A 14,226-nucleotide genomic window follows, 5' to 3' on the forward strand; every position below is an offset into this window, starting at 1 on the left:
TATCCCCCAGAGTTGTTTGCAAATGTTTGGAGGTCAACTCTCCCACCTTTGAATATTTAGAACATCTAACGCAGTAGCAACTCCATCTTGACTGGAACAGACAAATAACTGGGCAATGCATAATAAAATTCATACTACTACTAATAAAAAAACATTAACAAAGTTGATGTAGCATGAACTATACTATGCTCTATTAGTATATTTAATACATAATACTGAATAAGGAACTCTTCAAAACTCATTCAAACATTCCATGCTTCTATATTTACTCCTGAGCTGTCCTCTCACACACATTTTGAGACTTCAAAGTGTAGCGCACGATGACAGGATTAAATCAAAACAGTATTTGCACTGTTAGAAGAAACACTAGAAAATGGAAATAGAATTTACAGTGGAACTGGGCAGTATATAGCACCTTTCATGTGCGTGCTATATCAAAACTGTTTACAAAATTATCAAATATACTGTATAAACAAATGAAACAAATCTTAAGCGTTAAAAATACTCAGTCTTGATAATAAAGTCTGTGTTGTTTTTGGTTTTGTTTATGCAGAAATTTTAGGTGGGAAATGTTTTATTTTGTTATTCAAATATAACAGAGTATCTAAGTATTATAAGATAACAAACAGAGCTTCTGTATGCATGGAATAAATTGTTTTTACTATCTTACACATAATATCTTAATACCTGTTTCTCAGTACAGCAGTTCTAAATCATACGGTGGGAGTTCTCCCTGCACAACTAAACAACCTTAAAAGCACCAGATAAAACTCCAGGTTTATGTGTGGGAAACAGAATCATGAGTCTTCTAGTAGAGGGTAAAAAAACAAACAATAATAACAAAACAAACTAATAACAACAAAACAACTAAACAAACAAACTCCTTACTGTCCTATGATGGCAGCACTGTAACTAAAATGGACCTAGGCATGTTTTATTTTTTTTTTATTTTGGAATAAAAGAAGAAAAAAATTCACAACAATGAATAACATTACAACACTAGACTAGTTATGATTCAGGTTACAATGAATTTTTATAGATTGCTATCAAGACTAAAACATAGAAAATACAAGTGCATGACCAAGAGATATTTTGGAACAGGATAATGCTGCTTAAAACAAAGAAAGAAAACTTACTGCATGTCACATTACCACTACTTTTAAAGTAAAATATATGTGGATGTATCTTTATCATGCAAGAAAATGTACAAAAATAATCAGTAGTCAGCTCTCAATATCAAGCTCAAAACAAAATTATATTCAGAATCTCAGTCAAATGGAATGTTATGTCCTAGTGTTTTAAAGACGCACAGCACTTTAGTGGAAAATGATAACAAATTAAGAGAAAGTCCATTTAAAAATAAAAATAAAAATAATAAAAAAAAGCAAGAAAAATACTCTTTACTTAAAGCTTCAAACTGCATACATTGAAAAGTACTGTACCACTGTGCTACAGAAGCAACTTTCAAGCAGACGCCTAACTTGTTATTCTTGTTAGGCAAGTGGAAGGAGATCAAGCTGATAAAGCACAGGGCAACTTAGTTCAGAAAACTAGTCTGAATGAACCACTACTCAAAAGTGTTGTAAGTGCTAAAACTTTGGATAATGGAAACATATGGAAGACCCATAAGACTTTCTATTTATATAGGGGTGGAGGTTGCTCTTGATTCCAGAATCATTTCTAGTAAAGAAGAGAGGCAAGTGCCTTTGACATTTCCCTCAGACAAAGCTCCAGAAATAGATTATGAATCTGTGCTAGATGCACACAATTTGCATATGCAATATGCTATAACTATACACAGGGTTCCTCTTGTAAACATATGATAGCAAAGGAAATTTACCACAGATAAAATCCCGGTGGAAATTCTGATTTAAATTAATCTCATGGTCTGACTTTATGCAAGAAATCACTGAGGGAATAAAATAATCTAGGGAGAGTATGAATATCTTTGCCCACTCTGCAGAAGCATTCACCAGCAAAAAAAAAAAAAATGTAAGGCAGAAAATAATAGCTAATACAATGAAAATGCTTCTATTGAAAATATTTTTTTCTTCCCTTTTACAATACTACAACTTGGGAAAGCTCACCTTAAAATGTGGGAATGCTAGAGGAATGTATCATTCCTTTTTAATTAGTACATATATTTAAAATTTACTCATTTTAAGTTGTAAAGAATGTGTCAGTAATGAATTAGAATTTAGCCATGTTTAGAAACTGTAGGCCTGAAAAAAGGTAGTGATATTTACCACAAGGAAAGTTCATGTGTTGGAAAGAAGGATCAGACAAATGCAATTCTTGAGGTAGATCTTAATTCAAATTTCTATATTTTAGAAACAATTTATTTTCTTAACCAAAATAAGTTAATCTCAAACAAGATGACCTGAGTTTTATGCTCATTATAGAAGCTTGAGTTCTAGGCTTATTACAATCATAGAATCATAGAACGGCTTGAGTTGAAAGTGACCTTAAAGATCATCTAATTCCAACCCCCTGCCATGGGCATGAATGCCACCCACTAGATTCAGGTTGCCCAGGGCCTCATCCAACCTGGTCCTGAACACCTCCAGGGATGAGGCATTCACAGCTTCTCTGGGAAATATGTTCCTGTGCCTCACCTCCCTCTGAGTGAAGGATTTCCTACTAACATCTAAGCTAAACCTACCCTCCTTTAGTTTAAAGCTATCTTTCCTTATCTTATCACTCTCTGTCTAAGTAAAAAGTTACTCTCCATCTTTTTATAAGCCTCTTTTAAGTAATGAAAAGCTGCAAGGATGTCTCTCCAGAACTTTTTTTTCTCCAGACTTAACATCCCCAGCTCCCTCAGCCTCTCTTCATAGAAGAGGTGCTCCAGCCCTCTGATCAACTTTGTGGTCTTCTCTTGGACTCACTGTAACAGGCCAATATCCTTCTCATGCTGGGGGCCCCAGACCTGAATACAGCACTCAAAGCAGGGTCTCACAAGCACAGAGCAGAGCAGAGGGGGACAATCCCTCCCTTGACAGGCTGGCCAACCCTCCGGTGATGCAGCCCAGGATGCAGTTGGCCTTCTAGGCTGCAAGCCTTCTAGGTTGCTGGCTCTTGTTGAGCTCTTTGTCCACCAGAACCCCCAGGTCCTTCTCTGCACGGCTGCTCTCAATGAGTTCTTCTCCCAGTCTGTGCTCATGTCTGGGACTGCCCCAACCCAGGTGCAGCACTTTGAACTTGGACTTGTTGAACTTTTAGGTTCACATGGGTCCACTTTTCAAGCTTGTCCAGATCCCTTTGCATAGCCTCTCTTCTTTCTGTTGTATCAGCTGCACCACTCACAATATTGTGTTCAATCCCAGATTAAGCTGTAGATTTCACCTGTAGCTGTTATCTCCTATTAAACCAGAACTGTTTTTTTCTCCTAGAGGGGTTAGCATAAGCAAGAACTACCAGCGATTAGTCAATATACATTAGCACATGATTTAAGACTCACTTTTTAAAATAAAATTAACATAATTATCTGCCAATATTTAATTATCATTCTTTCTTACAAAATATGATTAAGAAACATGTTTTAGCAGGATTCAAAAAGATAGGATTTTAAGGAAAATGAATTAATTCTCTAAATTAAATTGACAGTGTGAAATTACAATATTACCATGCTTTCAGATACCAACCACCAACTGGACTTAAACTATTCTCATCACAATGCCAGTTTAAAATAAAGCTTTAATACAGATTATATTACCATAACTTCTATTATTACAAGCCAACTGTTATTATTCCATAGACTAAAGGCATGTTTTCAGCCTGTACAATATAACTTGAAAGCCCACCACTAAACATTTGAAATGCAACCAAATAAGTATGATTCATCAAGAAGCATTCAAAAAAATGTGTTAAAGATTTTCTAAATTTGCTCTTTCTTCAGAGACAACTGATAAACAAATACTAGCACTAAACTAGTGTCTTAATACTACTTATTTGTCCACTAGTTAATAACACCATGCTGATTAGGAGTCAAAAAAAATCCAAAAAGGTTAATATTCTATAAAGTGAATTTGTTCTGTATCATGCATGGATTAAAACAAATGTTATCCATAGGAGCATAGAATAACTCAGGGCAAAATGTACTGCAGGAAGCCTCTTGGCCATGCTTCTGCATAAAGCAGTGTCAGCCCTGAGGTCAGACCAAGTCATTCAGGATCTTATATGGTCAAATCTTGAGAAAACCTCACAGGATGGAGACTGCCCAATTGCCCTGAGTCAACTTGTTCAAAAGCAGGATTCACAGCAAGTTTATCTTTATGTATGGCCTGAAGATCTTGTTTCCAACTCTTCCATTTTTCTCTCATTCTCAAACCCTACTCCACCGTGAAAAGCTTGGCTTTGACTTTTCAATAATCCTCCTGCAGACACCAGGAAGCTGTTAGCTTTCCTGGCTTCTCCAGGATGAACAAATCTAGCTCCATCAGCCTCTCTTCACAGAGCAAGTGCTCCAGCCTCCAGCTGCCTCAGTGGCACTCCACTGAACTTGCTCTAGCAAAGAACTTGTCTTTCCTGTGTTGGGGTCCAAAACGCGATGCATTATTCCAGCTGTGATCACATGAGTATTGAGTAAAGGACAATAATTCTTTCCTTTGATCACATATTCCTGTTAATATAGTCCAGGATATTGCTGCCAGGGCACACTGCAGGCTTACACTCTGATTGCTGTCTGCCAGGGCCCACAGTGCCATTTCAGCAGAGGTGCTTGTTACCTGCCATTCCTATGCCAGGGTTTCTGTCTTCCTGGGTGCAACACTTTGCATTTGTCTTTGTTAAGTTTCATAAAGTTCCTGTTGGCCCATTCCTCTAGCTTGTCTATATCTCTCTGGATGGCAACTCTGTCTGTGACTATATTGACTGTTGACTGACATTTTGGCATCATGTGCAAATCTGATGAGATTGCACTGTCACTGATTTTAGATCATTGGTAAACACATTGAACAGAACTTGTACCAGGACATACCCTTGCAGTACTCCACTTGTTACTTGCAGTACTCCACTTGGATTCCAGGTAAAGTATGGCCTGTTAACATCTGTCCTCTAAATTTGCAAGTTATTAACTTCAGCAGTGGAAGAATAAATGAAAATTGGTAGATTATTCATAAAGTAGTTCACAAAAAACTATAGTATATGCTTGAAAAAGACCAAGTAAATGGGCAAATTTAGACTATCAGACTGTAAAAACATCAGTTGAAGTAACAATAGATTTTTAACTCCATATAAATTGTGTTCCCTTTGGCCACTGTGTGTAACATTATATAGTATGAGTGCATTACAATCCAACTAACTTTAGATATGAATTTTTACATATCAGTAGTAAATTACTCTTCAATGTAATGGCATTTCTATGTAATGGAATTACATTTCTATGCAATGTAGTCATATCTTATACCACTGAGGTATATAATAAATGATTATCAGGACTCTGAGGGCCCTGATGGGCATAAACAGCTCTGCCCTACATCCCATAGGTCTCCCCTATCCCTGCCCATGGCCCAGGACCCCTTTCCAGCCCCTGGGGCTGTCAGCCCCTGCCCCGGTGACACCACAGCAGGGCCAGTCTCCAGCTCTCTGCAGCACTGCCTTGCGCAGCCATGAGCACAGACCCAGCCAGACCCATGAACCCATGTCCCAGTCTCAGTTTGTTTCTAAACCCATCCTCGGGGAGATGCCAGATGCTCAGGGCTGGGGCTGTCCCCAGTGCTCTGGCTGCCCTGCTCCTGGCCGGGGTGGTGGGATGCATCCTGCCCTGCTGGTCTGCATGCAGATCCCCTGTGGTCCACAGCTCACCAGCCCTCAGGGAGCCAACAGCTGCATCCTGACAGTAACTGTCTCTTAATCACTGTGAAAAATATAATGCCTACATACAACTAAAAGCATTACATTTAATAAGAGGTAAGTAATTCTCTCTTATTTCTCACTCAGAATAAATAAACGAGGTTCTTCTCTAAACAGAGTAAATGTTGCTTATAAAGTAATATAAAGATTAACTACTTATAAATGAAACTGTACCATCTGGTCTTTTCAACCTAAATGATTCCATGATTCTATGATTTTTGTTGTTGTTGTTTCATTAAAAGGTCAGGATACACTGAATAAACAAGGAATATTTTTAGTAATACTTTTCAAGAAAGGTCAAGTGTGACAAAAACAAGTCTCTAGAAAGGAAAGTTCTTTCAGTGCACATACTGATCCAAAATCCACTTAAAGAGAGAAAGCTATTCCTACAAAACATCATGTGCTCTCAGCATCAGGTGGGCAATAAGCAAACTTTTCAGCAATTAAATGGGCATCCAGTACAAAACATGAACTTTGCCTCAGGAAAAGCTTCCCTGGGGAGATGTCCCCAGTGATCCATTAGCCAACAATTTGGAGATATCTAAAGCTAAATGCTAACATCTTACAGTTTTCAAATGTATTCTTTCTACTGTAGAGTGCCCTGTCTAAAAGTACCCCAATTTGATTTTCAGAGATGTCAGACGGTTCTGAATACTTCTTATATTTCTTAGCTGATAGTACTTAAGGAGTTTTGAGGAGAGTGGTTACTCAGAATATCTGGTAACAGCAGATTTTTGAAGAATGGTTTGGGGTTGGAAGGCACCTCTGGAGATTGTCTAGCCCACTGACTTTCCTAAAGCTGGGTCAACTAGAGCATGTTGCTCATGATAGTGTCATGTTTTGGATATATTCAGGGATAGAGACTTTACAGCTTTTCTGAGCAATTTGTTCCAGTTTTTAATCACCTTTGCAGTAAAAATGTTTATTCTGTTTAAATGGCATTTCCTGAATTTCAGTTTGTGCCCATTATCATTTATACTTTTACTTGGCACCAATGAGATGAATATGGTTCATCATCCTCTTTATACACGTATGCACCAACATAACCATTTTGGTTTGGTTTTTAAAACAAAACATTTTTCTGTTACAGAGAAGGGTCTTAAACAGCTGTATTTTCTAAAATGGAATCACGTATTTAAAGAAACACATATCTGAACTAGAAGTTTAGAATAATATGCACGCTACACATTCTTTCCACTTTTTCTTTTTCTTAGAAAAATATCCTACCCTCAAGTCTAACTACCTACTTCAACAATCAAATTCTTGGATATAATTTTATAGGTCAGCACAACAATTTGTTTTCCAGAAAAAGTCAAAGCTGACACTGGAAAAAAAAAAAACTCCCTATCTGAGAGATGTATCCTGAGTAAACAAACAAATAATGGGTATGAATCATTCTAAGGAATATTCTCAAAAACAAACAAAAAGATTTCTACGAAATTATCAATATTTCTTATATATATTGAGATAATAAAATACCCTTTCAAGCTGTTCAGCTTCCTCAGATTATATAAAATATCTCCTTTGTCCAAATCAAGGACATACAGATTCCTAGACTCAATCACAAAATCTATTCCTCCATCCAAATATGGAAATCCAATATTTTTCACAGATTTTTCCAATTTTCTAGAGTCAATAACCAAACATGACTTTGTGGCTTTCTGTTCCATGGGAGCCTGCTTCCGGCAATTTCTTTACATCTGTAAAAAAGAGCTAACTACTTTAGAAGGCTCATACGTATCATCAGACCATGAAGATAAAGAAAGAAGTAGTGGTAAATGGAAGTAGTATTCAGGTTGCAGATGATAAAAAGGAACAAGACAGAAATGAGGATTAATATTATGCTAGGTTACTTGGAAAAAAAGCACAAAAGACAGACTGCAGAATCAGGAGACTAAACTGTGGAAACTAGTGTCTCAACTAGTGTTGCAAACTTCTGTTTGTATTTTTATTTATTTCCATTAAATTATTTTTATAACTGTTAAATGAGCAATATTCCAGTCTTAATACACTTGGGGAATGATAAAATCCTAAATATAATAGATTTTAAGAATGGATTATCTGTTTTCTGTTTGTTTGTTTGCATTTCCCTGCAAAGGATTTCATTGTTTTCTTCACAGGGAATTCTCTGCAGTATATACCATTTCTTAGAATTTAAAGTCCTTAGTAAAAAACAATTTTTAATAACTATTGCTTAAATACTACTTGGATTAATATCAGCAGTTTCATATCTTCCTCTGCACAATCTATCTCACATAGTGTTGTCATTTCAAAAGTAATTTATGTAAACTTACACTGATGGTAATTAATTTATTTTAAGCATGCCTTTCCTGGAATTATGTGTGCATTTCTGACCATCAGAAAGCCTTTTTGTGTGGTTTTGAGGGACAAAAATTCAATTACACGGAATCACATAATCACAGAACGGTTGAGGCTGGGCCTCCAGTTGATCTCTGGGACCTCCAGAGATCATCTAGTCCAACCCCCTGCTCAAGCAGGGTCACCTAGAGCACATTACACAGGATCACATCCAAGTGGGGTTTGAAAATTAAAAACCTTACCCTTCTCAGAAATGTAATTATGAAAGACAACTGAAACCTTTTGGATGGGTCTTGATTCTATGGTTCTATGATTTTGGTCTTGTATTGAAATGGTCATTCTTTATTCTGAAGTTCTACATGCTTATAGCATATTATGTTTCTCTTTCTTTCATTAGGTTATGGTTATATATACCTAGAATTTGGCTGTTAATAGAACTGCTAACAGTTTTACCATCATTGCTAGCTATTTACTTCACATAAATTAAATGGCACTGTGATCATGTTGGCTGAGGCAAGAATTTCTGAAAGATTCCACAGAGTTCCCACAGTAAGTTCTTTTATGTGTAAGAAAAAGTTACTGTATGAGAAGTAAATGAGAATTTCCAGCAAGTATTAAATATTAAATTTGTTCAACCAGAAAATTAAAAAATAGTAATAATAATAAAAAACAATAAACATTCATTCAAATACAAAATGAGTGCAAAAAAAAGGAGTATTTTTCCTCTGTACAAAAAGCTTATGTGCCTGTGGGATACTTGAATATCAAGTAAACCCTCAAAAAAGACATTATGTTAGCCTCCACAAGAGGTAAAATGGTGAATTTCTTCCAGGTTGGTTAATATTCATAAATTTCCATTGAGGTCATTGGGAAGATGTATGATTATTAGCGTAAATACTACTGCCTGGTTTTCCGTAAGTGTCAAAACAGTGTGTTCAGACGGGTTCAGAAAACCAGCCACAAGTCAATTTCCTAAAACTGAAATTTCCTTCAAGACTGCAATTACAAATTTGTTTTGACTGTTGATTTACTTAAGCCATAGAGGTTTTTGAACTTTCCAGAGCAAAATATGATTTAAACCTGTGGTTTTTATCTCTCTTTTCTGAAAAAAACAACTATGCAGCACCAGGCTGCATACAAATGAAAAGAAATTCTTACTTCTTGTATCTCCAGTTATAAACCTACATACACTCTATGCTTATTTGTTACACTAACACATGTATATATTAGGAATTAAAAGGTTTTGACTTTAATCCCAAGTTTACTATTAAGTGAGAGAAGGAAGGGGAGTGCCAGGTGAAAGTGCCTGTTCCTATTTGCTTTTGTGTAAGCTTTATTTGATTTGAACATATGTCCTTCAAGATCTTCTTCGCAATGTATTTGTACAGATCAGGGGGCATCAAGATGAACTGTAAGCAAAAAGAAAACATTACTACCTAAGAAATTGTCAGCTTTGTGAAAAGTGTTAGTGTTACCTAGTTTTCAGGTGCCCTGGATTGAGGCTCAAAAGACTCAGGTGCCTTACTCTTCTAGGAACTTTCCAGGCAACTCTCAGCAAGTCACTTCATTAGCATGTGCTTCAGTTTTGTCATCCAGAACAGACAGAATAACTATTTCCATAGTGAAATTATTTAGAAATACGTATAGAAAATGTTACATAAAAATCAGCTATTACTACTCTTCTCTTCCATACTGGCACATTTGAAAAGTCAATACTGCTTTAAGCTAATATAATTCAGTTTTAAATAATATACACAGTTTCCTAACTCTTTAATTCTGTTCTGGTCATACTAGATATCTCCCTTTTGTTTGTTCCAATATTTCCATTTCTACTATTCTATAGCTTACTTCGATTTCTGCTATGATTCCTGTTATTAAAAAGACAGTATGAAGAACAGTATCTGCCAGACCCAAGTGCCTAAGTCTAAGGCACTAGACTGCATTGAAGATAACTCTTTTTACAAGGTACCTGTTTGTTGTTTTTTTTTGTTTGTTTGTTTGTATTACTCGGATATAGAAAGTACAGTTTAAGTTTCTTCCTTTTTGAGGAGATCGGGATATACATTTCTCACATTCCAGCTGAATTTCTAAACTATCAGAAAAATATAAATCTCTTTCAATTTCTCGTAAGTTATTCCCCTTGATACTGAGAATTTAAATATTCATTGGATGAAACAAAGGCAAAAAATTACTCAGCCTAATTTTATAATCAAGTGATTAAAATGTAAGGGTACTGGGAGAAATTTTCCATTTCTACCTCACTGAATAAAGAAACAAGAGTAAGAAGTTAGGCAAGCATTTGTTCTGTGATTTTAGTCCCTTTTTAAGTATTTACTGAATCCAATTTTCCATGGCAACTTTTAACTGATACTCTTTTTAACCAGACATCATAGGTTTAAATGTTGTTTCTTTAACATAAATGTTTGGTTTTGTTTCTGAATTTTTATTTAAAAAAAAAAAAAAAGTGAAAAGCGGATGGTTATCAAAAGCATTTTTTTTTTTTTGTCCTGTGATATGTAAAATAATAAATTGTACAGCTTGTCTTTGTTGCTTCCTTTGAATCTGTTTTCTTGGAATGCATTGGTTAAGACCAAACGTTCATCTAAGATTATCTTATGTCAAAGCTTGATCAAAAGTGTATATCCAAGAAAAATATAGAAACAAAGCAAGCACCTTGCCTCCAACAATCTGTAATGAGTTACTAGGCCAAGTATAGTTCAATACCTGTGCAATAACCCTCAATAGATTTATCTTTCATTAATTTGTCTAACTTATCTTCAAACCCAGGTTAAATTTTACAATCCATTCCATTCCATTGAAAGGATTTTCATAACCTAACTATGGGTATTAAGAACCACCTCCTTTTGTTTTAGTTTTAATTATATTGTTTTAATCCTCTCTATTACTAAATTCAACTAACACTACACAGTTCTTACAGGAGGAAATAAACAGGCAATACAAGAAATACTATTATTATGATTCATCACTTTCCAATCTGAGTATCTTCCTTGCACAGCTCTATTTATTTTCCAGGCTATAGGGTCCCATACTAGTCAGTCACTTTTCAATCAAAGTCTAATCCATGTGGTAGATGACCTTTGTTATCTTTCTCTGAACTTTCCTCAAATCTGAATTTTTTTCTGGAATGCATAGACCAGAGCACCAACAGGAGTCAAAGTACAGGTTGATTTATACAGTGGTGTATTTTCTGTTTTGTCCTCTATTCCTTTCGAACATTTAGCTAGCATTTTCAGGCACTCTAACCTTATAATTGTGTGGTGCACTTAGACTATCTTAGAATAGAAGAGCTTGCTGATATTACTGAAAATAGTAATGATCAACAGAGCCCACCATTTTATTTGCAAGTTAAGATTATTTTTCAGTGTTTGCTATGCTAGGAAAGTTACAAAGAATCAGCACAAGCTAAGGTCTTTGAATTCCTCAGAAGTGCAACAGGAAGATTATGTTACTGTAACTGTGAGATCCCAGTCACACAAAGACGATCGATGTCATGATGATTTAGCAAACTGTGGTACAAGTGTCTCATGTGCTGCTTGTTAAAATAAACCTCTGCCTAGATATAGTGATGATAGTTTGCTGTTACTTGAGACAATGAAGGTGCCCCTCACAAAGCATGGCAACAGTATCTTTGCCAACTTTCTGGCCAAACTGCTAAGAAGAGATTAAAAATAAGAATGATGAAAAGGGAGATGATGAGTCACATCTACGTGAGATAGCAATGGAAAAGAGTGCAAAGGATTTAGAGGAATATGAGAGACTTTAGAAATGATAAAACAAGGTGAAGGGACACATTTCTTGTGTACACAATCTGTGACAGCATACGTGTTTATTAAATTCCAGTTGTTTGTGAATGGGGCGAAAAAAATGTTCATCTTTCTGGTAATGCTACTAATACAGTACACAAATAATTATTAAAATATAAAAAGATCCATTGAGTGGAACCAAGGTGGAGGAAGTATAGCTGGAAACTGAAAAGGTTGTTCAGAATATTCTCACATTCCTTATTTAGAGTAGAAGCTAAACTTATCATTGAATAGATTTGAGGATACAAAATCTTATTTACCAAGGTGTTTGGAGGATACTTTGCACAACATGTTTTTACTTCTGTAATGAAATAATCTTAGCTTTGAAGAGTAAAGCCAAACATCATCACCCTTACCTATACTGTGAATAAGTAAAAAAAAAAGTAGTATCTTATTTAACAGTAAGAAATAACTTCTGACACACCATATTGCATGGGTCATTTCCATTTTCATACTGGAGAACATAATTTTGAATCTAATTTCTCCACTGGAAAAATGGTAGCTTTCTTATGTTTAGGCAGGAGACTAATACTAATTTTGGCTAATACTCAGTCCTCATGCATATGATGTGATTAGAGTCTTCAAAAATAATACAGGGGGAAACATTCAAAAGAACAAAGCAACTATATTTCAAATATTTTATGTTTCAACAGAGTTCTATTCTGTTCATACAATAAACTATAAAGACTACTGCATCTATTTTTAAGGTACAAAAGTACAACAAAAGTTCAAGTGCTCTCAAGCAACTAAGCAACAAACAAGCTGTCATTAGTCTGAAGAAATGAAATAGACAGAGAGAAAGGGTAGTTCTGTACAATAGGGTATGCAGTCTGATTAGAAAGTACACGGCAAACTGAAATATGAGGCAAGACACCAAAAAATCCCACATTCAGTTACTTCATTATCTAGTTCTCTACGTCTGGCTATTATCAAAATTATCTCACTCTGTGATTGGGTGTCCCCTAACAGTACAGAAAAGACTCTGAAAATGAAAAATGACCTCCTAAAATTAAATAAGTAGAGAATGCCAAGCAGGAAAAAAAAAAAAAAAAAAAAAAGGAATGCAGTGTGGGGGAGGGGGGAATCATCCAGCAGAAATACTTCTACCTACTACGTCTGATGTAACTGACAGTATTCATTCTAACACTTAAAATCCGTTTTCCAAAATTAGACCACTTCAGGTTTATGTTCCCACTAAACTACACAATGGTCAAAAGTATTCAAAAACTAATTGAAATGGCTTATCGCTTTTGATTATGTGAAGAAAAATAAAATCCACAAGAAAATTAAGTCACTTCCTGAAAAAGCCCAAGCATATTATGGGAACATTTGAATATCACCATTCTCAAAGGGGAAACAGAGTGTTCCAACACAGTTTCAATACCATTAAATATTCTGACTGTACAGCAGTGCTTTTTCCCTCAGTTGCTTTTTCCACCTTTTTTCCCTCAGTTGTTTTATCCTGACATGAACAGATCATCAGTGCAGTATGTAACACTGGTTGGTGGTCATGAAACAGATATGCAGATTATGTATTACTGTTTTGACCTTATCAGAATGAAGTATCTTAGCTAAATTGAAGTCAGGAATAATTCAGTACATTTTTTCCTCTTCTACAAAGGAGTTGAAATTACTTACAGCCAGTGGTACATAAAACTTACTCTCTCTCTTTTGTAAACAATGAGCATGTGTAGAATATTAAACACATTAAAATGATTGAATGCAACTAAAATACTTGTGTTTTTCTTAAGAATAAGTAAGGAAGACACAACTATTAAATCATCAAAAAATTAGGAAGTACCCTATACTAGACCACAACATTAATTCCAGAATGAAAATACAGTCCATCAATTTAAACATTAGCATGGGTTACCATATTTTCAATTTTAACCTTAGCTCTGACTTTTTTTTTAAAGAATTATGCTCTTGTTTGAGGTAGAAAACAATTAATTGAAACTTTAGAAATGGATCTTTCCAGTTCTATGTACAGTAACAGAACTAAATTAACATTCAACACTAGTTTTATTAAAACCTATAAATGAGAGAATTCTAAAAGTACATTTTAAAAGGGGAGGGAAATGAAATAGAGCAATATTTCTCCTCTGATTTGATTACAGAAAAAACAATGTCATTCTACGCACTGCCATTGTGTGGATAATAAAAGACATAAAAAGACATTAAAGACATACATAAAAGACATCTCAAGAGTGCAAAGGTGAAAAATCACCTG

General features: G+C 35.2%; 1 protein-coding gene across 4 annotated transcripts in view; it reads right to left on the bottom strand.

The window, feature by feature from the left end:
• CSMD3 (CUB and Sushi multiple domains 3) overlaps positions 1 to 14,226 on the bottom strand; it is a 712,079-nt gene that overhangs the window by 451,843 nt on the left and 246,010 nt on the right. The window lies entirely within an intron of this gene.

The sequence above is a fragment of the Anser cygnoides genome, chromosome 2 (assembly GCF_040182565.1).
Source record: "Anser cygnoides isolate HZ-2024a breed goose chromosome 2, Taihu_goose_T2T_genome, whole genome shotgun sequence".
Taxonomy (NCBI): Eukaryota; Metazoa; Chordata; class Aves; order Anseriformes; family Anatidae; genus Anser; species Anser cygnoides.